Here is a 9529-nt window from a genome sequence, read left to right as displayed (position 1 = left end):
CTTCGGGGATCCTTCTGCCTCAGCCTTCCAAGTAGCTGGAATTAGAGGCGCGCACAACCATGCCCTGCTAATGATTTTTTTTTTAATTGTAGAGACAAGGTCTCGCCAAGTTCCCCGGGCTGGTCTTGAACCCGCGGGCTCAGGCAATCCACTCGCCTCGATCTCCCAAAGTGCTGGGATTACAGGCTGAGCCATCTAGGCTGGCCTGAAGTATTATATATTAATCACCTTGATTTTTACTAAGATTTTATGAAGTATCAGAATTCTATTTCCTATTATTTTTGTGCATTGAGGAATATTTTAATGACTTTTTAAAGTTTTCTTGTGAAATATATGAAAACTTGCCTAGTACTGTGATTTCAAACTATTACCACTTTTCAAGAATTTTTCTCCCTGCCCTCTCCCTTCCCTCCCCCAATTTCCCCATCAGTTAGCACTGAATTTGTTTTCTTTCCTTTTTTTTTTTTTTTTTTTGAGTTGGAGTCTCACTCTGTCGCCCAGACTGAAGTGCAGTAGCCGCTCTCGGCCACCGCAGCCTCGCCTGCTGGGCTCCAGCAATCCTTCCGCCTCAGCCTTCCGGGTAGCTGGAATTACAGGCATGCGCTACCACGCCCGGCTGATTTTTTGATTTTATTGTAGAGATGAGGTCTCGCCTGCCCAGGCGGGTCTCGAACCCGCGGGCTCAGGCAATTCACTCACCTCAGCCTCCCGAAGGGAATTTGTTTTTTATTCTGCAGTCGTGCTAACAACCTATTTTAGATTAAGCCATCACTGAGGGTTTATTTCTGGATATAATTACTACTAAAATTAAAATAATTACTAAAAAGTAAAAGTTATCAGAATGTGTATTTTCATGTGCCAAGTGCCAGTTATCTGGCACATGATAATGTTCTACTGTGGGTGCGTTTTCCATTGAAGAATCCCACCTGGGAATCTGTCTCTCTAGCACATGTGATGACCTCTGTTGATTTTAGTGTCTTACTCAGCAGAACAACTGCTGGTCCCGGCAAGGACATTGAGTGTTTGAAACCCAATGGTTTCAAAGGATGGTTGATGCCAGAAAAACGGAATGCTTGTCCCGGTAACTAGGCAATTAACTAGTGTCACCCTTATTTTAATGTTAGCAACATTACAATAAGCAACCAGAGAGAGTTGCTGATTTTATCTGATTTTATATATAAGCTATAGGTACTGAAAAACATACAAATGGTTATAAAAGAAATACTATTTAAGAGTCAAATGTGGGGCTATTTTAAATATAAAAAGTAATCTGTGCATTTCTAGTTCTCGACATGCCCAAAATATAACTGGCTTGCCCTCAAACAAGCATTTGGAAAAGCATAAATAAGTTAAAATAAACTTATATGAATTTAACAAAATCTTAAATGAGATAACTTTAACTAAAAACTGCATTTCTCACTTCTGAGTAGCCTACTTTTCATGTGAAATGCATAATGTATTTTTCAGTAAAATCTGTACTTAAAATTTTGTAAAAGGAGACTTTTTTAGCCTTTTTACAACAAAGCTCAAATAAACTATCATGTTTTTATTTATTATTCTTAAACATGAAAAGAAATCTACAGGTGATCTTTAGAATTACTGAAATGCTATTCTGTTAAAAGTCTTAAGTGGGTTTTTCTTCTCTGATGTTATCAAGCCCATTGAAATTTACATTGAGCCATGTAAATATCAAAAGAGGAGGAAGATTGAAAAATTACAAAAGCAGCTTTTAACAGGAAACAGCGCCACACGCTGGCCATATAAATAAAATGTCAAGGAATGAGAGACCTCTGTGAGAACCTAATATTAGGACTAAACTATCCTTTCTACAGCCTATATCTGACTGGGGTAAATCATGCCATGTCCTCACTTAACACCACTATAATACTTTCAGTGTAGATTTAAACCCTGGAGGACTTTCCTGTGTATTTACAGTCACACAGACCTAAATTAGGGAAATTAGCATAGCAGTCTACATTTTTCCCCCCTAGCTTTTAAACATTTCTCAAACTAACTTCCTACAAAAGTAAATGACAAAGTTAGACTGTCTTTAAATTGCATCTGTGGAAGTTTCTGTTCAGAACCACTTTTTTTGCAGCTCATGAATTGCTTGCTTCTTAGGATTTCATAATATATGATAACATGAATAAAATTTGACACCAGGAAAAACGAGAGCAAGGAAAGTTGATAGGCTTTATCTACCGTGTTAGGGAACATAAAGAAGACGCAGAAACTGCCTTTTTCAACACTCACTGGCCACTTTTGGACAAAATGAACCAACAGTCAAGAGATTAAGATAAACACATGTAAGACCTCAGGGGAAGCCCTATGTCACTCCTAGGTCAAGTGTTCAGGACCTATGGATGTAACTAAGGCATGAACTCAACATTTCCTCTTCTGAATCCACAAGGGGCTAAAAAAAAAAAAAGCATCCCTTTGGACAAAAACAAAACAAAAAGACACTTTTTTTTTTTACCTCCAGGATTTTCAATAGTGGCTGACTTGAACCAGCTGGAAAATATTCTTTAATCTGATGGAATTTGCGATGGTTCACAGAGTCAGAAATCAAAGCTCATTCCCTTCTCATCAATTCTTCCCACTGCTCCTGGACCTCTGAATGCCCATTCCCTCCTCAGAGACTACAATCACATGAAATGTAGGTTTTGAGTTCCAGGGAATGTCAAGGCCAGGGATTTGCTTTGTTCTTTGTTTTCTTAGCAATGTGTGTTTCGCTGAACACAGATGGACAACTGTTGGATATCAAAGATGGTAAATGGGATTCTTCTAGTGTCCAGGCAGAGTTTATTAATAGGAATCCTTTTCTTGTGGTCTTTCTGGAAAATGTCACATATAGAAGATACTCACAACATTGCAATAACTTATCTGCTCAAAAGGAACTTATGTGAAGGAATGGATTTGCATTCAACCAGGTTCTTTTTCTTCTCTTACAAGTAAGTAGTAGCTACCTTACAAATTATAAGAGATCAGGTGGTATTCCTTTCTGAGCAATTTATTTTCAACATGTTAATATTTTTAATACTCTTCATATATGAAGGGACAGTGCTAAGAAGAGTGTTCATTTGCAAATAATCCTACAGGTAGACACGTACCTGAGTCATTGATACGTTAAGAAGCCAGTGAAGATCAGTGGGATAATTGGATCATCTCTCTCACATTGTAGGATATTGCTAAGTGAATTACTGTTTTCTGGTATTATGCACAAAAACAGTACCGAAAAGAAATCTAAGCCCTTTCCTGTCTTCAGAGAACTAGGTGCACATGATCATTGTTTGTTGAGTATCAAAAGACTTTTTACCTTTGCCATCAATAATTTTTAATTATTTTAATTACTTTATCATAATTGCCTATTCAGACACTGAGATCATAAAATATGATATACGTAGTTTGGAGGCTAGAAAAGGTGAAGAATATTAGTTTAGAATCAGGCTGGTATTGAAATCTAAGTTGTAGCAAGGAGGACTGTGCCTCCTATGCAAATTCTTTGCCTCTCTGCATTTCAGTATCTTCCCTTTGTGAAACAGAGATTGTAATAGATACAAACTCCCAGGATCATCTTGTGATAATATTTCTAAAGGACTGGATACAGATCTTCAATAATAAATAGTGAAGCTTCAAACTGGGCAAAATAAATACAACATTCACTGTATTAAACAATGGACTTATAATGTAAGGATTTTCTTTAACTACCTTTCTGTTTAGTATAAACTTTACACCAGAGTTTCTCAACCTCAGTATTATCAACATTTGGGGCTGGATAATTATTTGTCAGGAGGGGCTGACCTGCACACTCTAGGATGCTGAGCAGCATCCCTGGTCTCCACCCACTGGATGCCAAGAACACACACAAACACACCTAATTGTAGCAAACAAAAATGTCTCCAGACATTACTATGTGTCCTTTGTGGGCAAAATTTCTCCCAGTTGAGAGTGAGAACATCTAAGCTAAATCAGTGCATCTTGTAGTTTTCATTATAATTTTATTATTTCACAAATATATTTTATTATGTATATTTATATATTTAAGTTTATATATAATATATTTAAATATATATTGGTTTATATATATTAGTTTTTATATATAACTATATTTAGTCAGTATATATTATTTTATTATTTCACAAATACATTCATTATCATTTCTATATCATATATATTTAAATTTATATAAAATATATTTATATATATTAATGTAGTTCTATTGGCAACTAATTTCCTCAGATATTTTTTGAAAGGCGTCTGAAAATATCTTTGTTTTATTTTTATATTTGAAGATTTTTTTTTAGAATAGATTGGTAGTTATTTTCTTTCCTCATTATCATTATTCATTTGTTTCAAAGTGGAACAGAGGTCTTTTCCGTCATCCTTAACCAGAAGTGTTTCCATTCAGTGTTCTTCAAGCCTCTCAGCAGACCAGTAAATTGTTTCTCACTGAGGGCAAAAATAATCCACTTCTGTTTTGTCCTTATCTTGTTGAGCATACTGGGCTTATCCCCATGGTCCCTTCCTGGGAGACTCCCTTTTCTAAACATCATATATCCCTAGTTTTCCTATTTTTCTTCCCCACTTTTGTTCGCTGGAGCCTTTTTTTGCATCTTTCTGGGATTAGTCACTATTCTTGAAATAATTCTACGCTATCTCTTAGAATAAAAGGGCAAATTGGCCAACAAGGCTTAGTATGGGAAAGATGCTCTAGGAATTCGGGACTTTCTAGTTCCACCTCTCAAGGGCTTCGTCATAAATGTGGCTCTCAGTCTTCTTCTCTAAATATTGTAAAAATCAGAATCGCTTTTGCCCAGCCTGGACCTGGTGTCTACTTTGGGTGAGTCAGCTCAGGATCAGGTGTGGGTCACTTACCTTTGACTGGGACCTACCATATGCAATGAGTTTTATTTTCAAAGATTAAGACAAACAGCTAAGCAAAGAGGTGATGTCTAAGAGTCTCTCCTTAGACCTGTTCCTAGTTGCTCTGCAGATGTGCATATGTTTCTCCCAAACACCAAGTTTCCCCTGACCTTTAGATCCAACTCTCTGTTGGATGTTTCCACAGGGCATAGACATGCACAACCCTGCCTCAGGAACTTAGCCCCCAGCCGGCCAGTGCAGGAAGCATGCTGGTCTGTTGCAAAAACACCCAAGAGTATCAGTTCAAAGAAAGTCACTGAAAGCAGGGAGCCTACATCAGACTGCTTGGATTTGAACCCCAGCCCACCCTTCAGAAGCTTTTGGAAGTACAGTCGGCCTTGGGTACATTACTTACATTATTTATCTTCTTTATATCTCAGTGTCCTCAAATGCAAAATGAGAAGCAAATAACAACTTCATAGTATTGTCATAAGTATTGATTGGCTTAATATCAGTAAACACTTTCTAAAGGTTAACTCACATTATTATTATCACTTTGCTTCTAATCTCATACCTGCCTTATTATCTGGATGCCTTCACAAAGTTCTTTCTAAAATTAGAATATAATATTAATGTTGCATTATTTAAAAATCCTGCCTGGCCCCCACTGCTTATGTGGCACATTGTTTATCATGTAGTAAAAGTGCCTTTACAGCGTTTTCCCTAAGCAAACCTCATCTGTCCCCAGACCCACTCTTGTCAGTCATTCCATAGCAACAGAAAGAGCTAGCAACTTCATGTTGTGAGTCCGAACCCATACCATTGGTGTATGTTGTTCTCTTTCCTAAAATGTCCATTTCTCCTCTTTGCCTGATAATCCTGTTCCACTGAGAAAATTTATGTATCGTCCTGACCTTAGATAAATATATTCTCCTATATATATGCAAACTTTTCTAGCATTCTCAGATAAATCCTCCTCAGTATTTCCTTTATACTCTTGATTTTTATTACTGTATATTCATCACACTTTATCATGTCTTTGTTGACATATTCAACTCCATCTCTACTTTGTATGGCTTGAGGCTATTCCTTTAGAAATCGTCACACTATTTCCTATAGAGATTGAACTAGCTTGCACGCCCACCAATGGTGGAGGAGCGTTTCCTTTTCTCTGCATCTGCACCAGCATCTATTGTTTTTTGATTTGTTAATGATGGCCATCCTTACTGGAGTTAGGTGATATCTCAGTGTGGCTTTGATTTTCATTTCTCTGATGATTAGGAAGGCGAGCATTTTTTCACGTATCTGTTGGCTGCTTGTATGTCTTCTTTTTGAGAAATGTCTATTCATGTCTTCTGCCCATTTTTTTTAACGGGCCGTTTGGTTTTTTTCCTTTTGGCTTGTTTGAGTTCCTTGTAGATGCTGGATGTTAGGCCTTTGTCAAAAACACAATTAGGAAATATTTTGTCCTATTCTGTGGGTTGTCTCCTCACTCCCTTGATGGTTTCTTTTGCTGTTCAAAAACTTTTCAGTTTCATGAAGTCCCACTTGTCTAGCTTGTCTTTTATGGCACCAGAATGCACTTTCTTGATTTAATGCCCACAGCCCTGGTTACACATGCCAGCAGGGGGCAGCAAAGGGCTGTCCTGGGAGGACTCCCTGGCATCTGCCTCTGGAGTCGCAGAATTGATATTGGAGTTTAAAGTTCTGTCGTAGGCAAAACAGTGAAGATGCTTAACATGACAATATTGATTTACCCTCCAGAAAAACTTGAATAGATCCAAGGAAATGAGGAAGGAAATCCTCAAACCATTATCTGAGATAAGAAAATAAATCAAGCATTAAAGAGATAAATGCATAGAATGCATTGACTTATGCATTAAATAATGCATAGAATGCGTAACTTAAAAGAGAGAAAATTTTGATACATTAAGACACATTGTTTATCAAAGACGTCTTACAGAAAGAAAAGAGACTAATTGTCATGTGAAAGATAATATCTTCACAATACACACAACTGAAAAACTATTCGAACCAAAGATATAGAATAAATTCCTACAAGCTAATAACAAAGTGAGCACAAACATGAAAAGAAAAATAGGCAAAAATTACTAACAGGCATGGGCAAATGAGGAAATATATTTCTAAAAGACATATGAAGGTTTGCTTAGAATCATTGGTGATTGGGGAAAAAAAATTAAATAAGCCCACCGTCAATATTATTTTACACTTTGGCTACAATTTTGAAATCTGACCATGCTAAATTCTTGGAGGGTGTATGACTCCACTGAATCTTTTTTTAAATTTATTTGTTTGCTTGGTTGTTTGTTTATTTATTGGAAATGCAATCTCAGTATGTTGCCCAGTCATGTCTTAAACTCCTGAGCTCAAGCCACCACACTTGGCTTCACAGCATCTTTTATACTTTGCTAGTGGGGGTATCAATCAATGCAATGACTTTGGACAAGCTCATCACCCACATAGCTTAATTTCCACTCCTTGTACAACCCAACTGAAGCTTCTGCACATGTATTATCAAAGTTATGACTGAGCAAGTTCATAACTGCGCAGCCCTGAAACCAGCAAAATGTCATCAAGGAAGAGCACATGCATAAATTCTAGTGTATTCACATAATAAAATATTGTATATCTATAAAAATAAACATCATATATATGTTAAAGGAAAACTTTAAAAATATAACCATAAATGAAGAAAAATACCAACACACTGTATACAGCAGGATGTGCTCCTTATGAAGTTAAAGATAACTAGAATAAAAATTTTTTTAAATTATCAGTACCACATATGCAATAAATCTACATAAAAAGAAAAGAAAAGGACATAGATTACAAGATCTTGGTGGAGACAATAAGAAGACTCAGTGACTATAAAATATCTGCTTTTTTTGGTGGTGATGGAATTTACTAGTGTTCATTACACTGTTAACAATAACTAATTAAATAGCTAGCTGAATAGGCAAACTGGGCTATATCTGGAATAATAAGGAAAATGCCATGGACCAGGAATTATAAAATATCTAGCTCTGTGTTGCCAAAATTAAAAAAAAACAAAAGTCAAAATAACAGTGTCAGACTCTATATGTGTATTTAAGCAGCAACATAGGGACAAAGTTTCTGCAGCAATATTAAATGCATTATTTGTTGAAAGAATGAGTCAAAAAACAATGCTTTTTTTGTGGATGCAAACTCGGAGAAGAATAAGGCTTAGTAATCAAATGCTATTCTTGGGAATAATAAGGAAAAAAAAGGTAGCGTCCAAATGACTGAAAAGTGTTGACCTTGAGGATGAAATAGCCCTAGACTTTGCAGAGCTGTCTTGAGTCCCTAGTCAAACAATATGTCACTATCAGAAAAAATTAGAAAGCAAAGAGTACAAGAGAAGGAATTGACTCATAGGGAGAATATGAGAACTCCGTGGCTTAAACAACCAGCACCTGGAGTCCACTACCAAGAATTTGCTTTTTTGTGGGTCTCATTGTGCCACCTATGACTAGGGGACTTCTTGCTTTTCAGCTTTTCACTCTCTCATGAGACACAGATTTGAGGATCATCATTACATAAATAATATTCAAAAGTAGTGAGCTGAATGAGATCACACAGGAGTATGTGTGAATATAAAAGAAAAAAGCTACCTGGAGATGTAAAAGGATTAAAAAGGCACCAAAAGCCAGACAAACAGTTGCTACAATAGTATGGCCTTCCTTTTATCCATGGCTTGGTGAGATCTGTAATATCCAGACCAGAAATTTGAGGCAAGTTTTAAGTAACGGAATTTTAGGAACTTGTGTGTGAACTGAACAATCTATATCTGTGTCAGTCATTTGAGTTTTTTCTGTTACTTTTATTGAATTGCATTCTCCATCTCTTTAAGACTCATCTACCTTTCCAATTACCGGGGTGAGTTTTGGAAAGATTCCTGTCAAATGTGATTTTTTTTAAAAAAAATGCTATTGGGAGACCATTCAGTAATATGATAAATCAACTTCTGCTTCTACCTCTAAGCTCATAACTAATTCTAAGAAAGTTCCAAAAATAGAGGGGAAAGAGAGCGATAGGAAGACAGAGAACACTTACACTAATTTAGTTAAGGTGAAAGGAAGTGAATAAACTAATTATCCAATTTAAAAAACCAGAATGTTTACATCTAAACCACAATTAATTATTCTAAAGATTATTTTTAAATGATCAATTCATAGGGTTTTTTTAGTTCTCAATTTTTATTTACAGAGATATTATAATGAACTTTTACTTGGACTTATAGTCTAGTACACGAATGGCATGCCACGCCACATAAATCAAATGATTAGTATTAAGTTTATATATACTAAATGTTCACTATAAAGAAATGAACTTAGAAGTTGAAGGTTGCTACAAAGATGTCAAAACAAAGAAATAAATATCTGTATTCTATTCCAGAACTATATTTCTGAGCTCAGGAACATTTTTTAATGCAGATTTTTCTCTATCTAAATGAAATCTTTTCTTTACTAAATATAAACAAGCACATAGGAAGCCATGGGATAATGGTAGCTGTTACATTCTCATTTAAGTTGGATAATTGCATCATTTAATTGCTAGATACTTTTAATGCAGATAAGATCAATCAATTATGGGTGGTTTTGATTTTCTGCGTTATATGATTTAA

The sequence above is a fragment of the Carlito syrichta genome, unplaced genomic scaffold (assembly GCF_000164805.1).
Source record: "Carlito syrichta isolate Samal-C Ts95f unplaced genomic scaffold, Tarsius_syrichta-2.0.1 Scaffold303960, whole genome shotgun sequence".
Taxonomy (NCBI): Eukaryota; Metazoa; Chordata; class Mammalia; order Primates; family Tarsiidae; genus Carlito; species Carlito syrichta.
Note: the sequence above shows the minus strand (reverse complement) of the source record.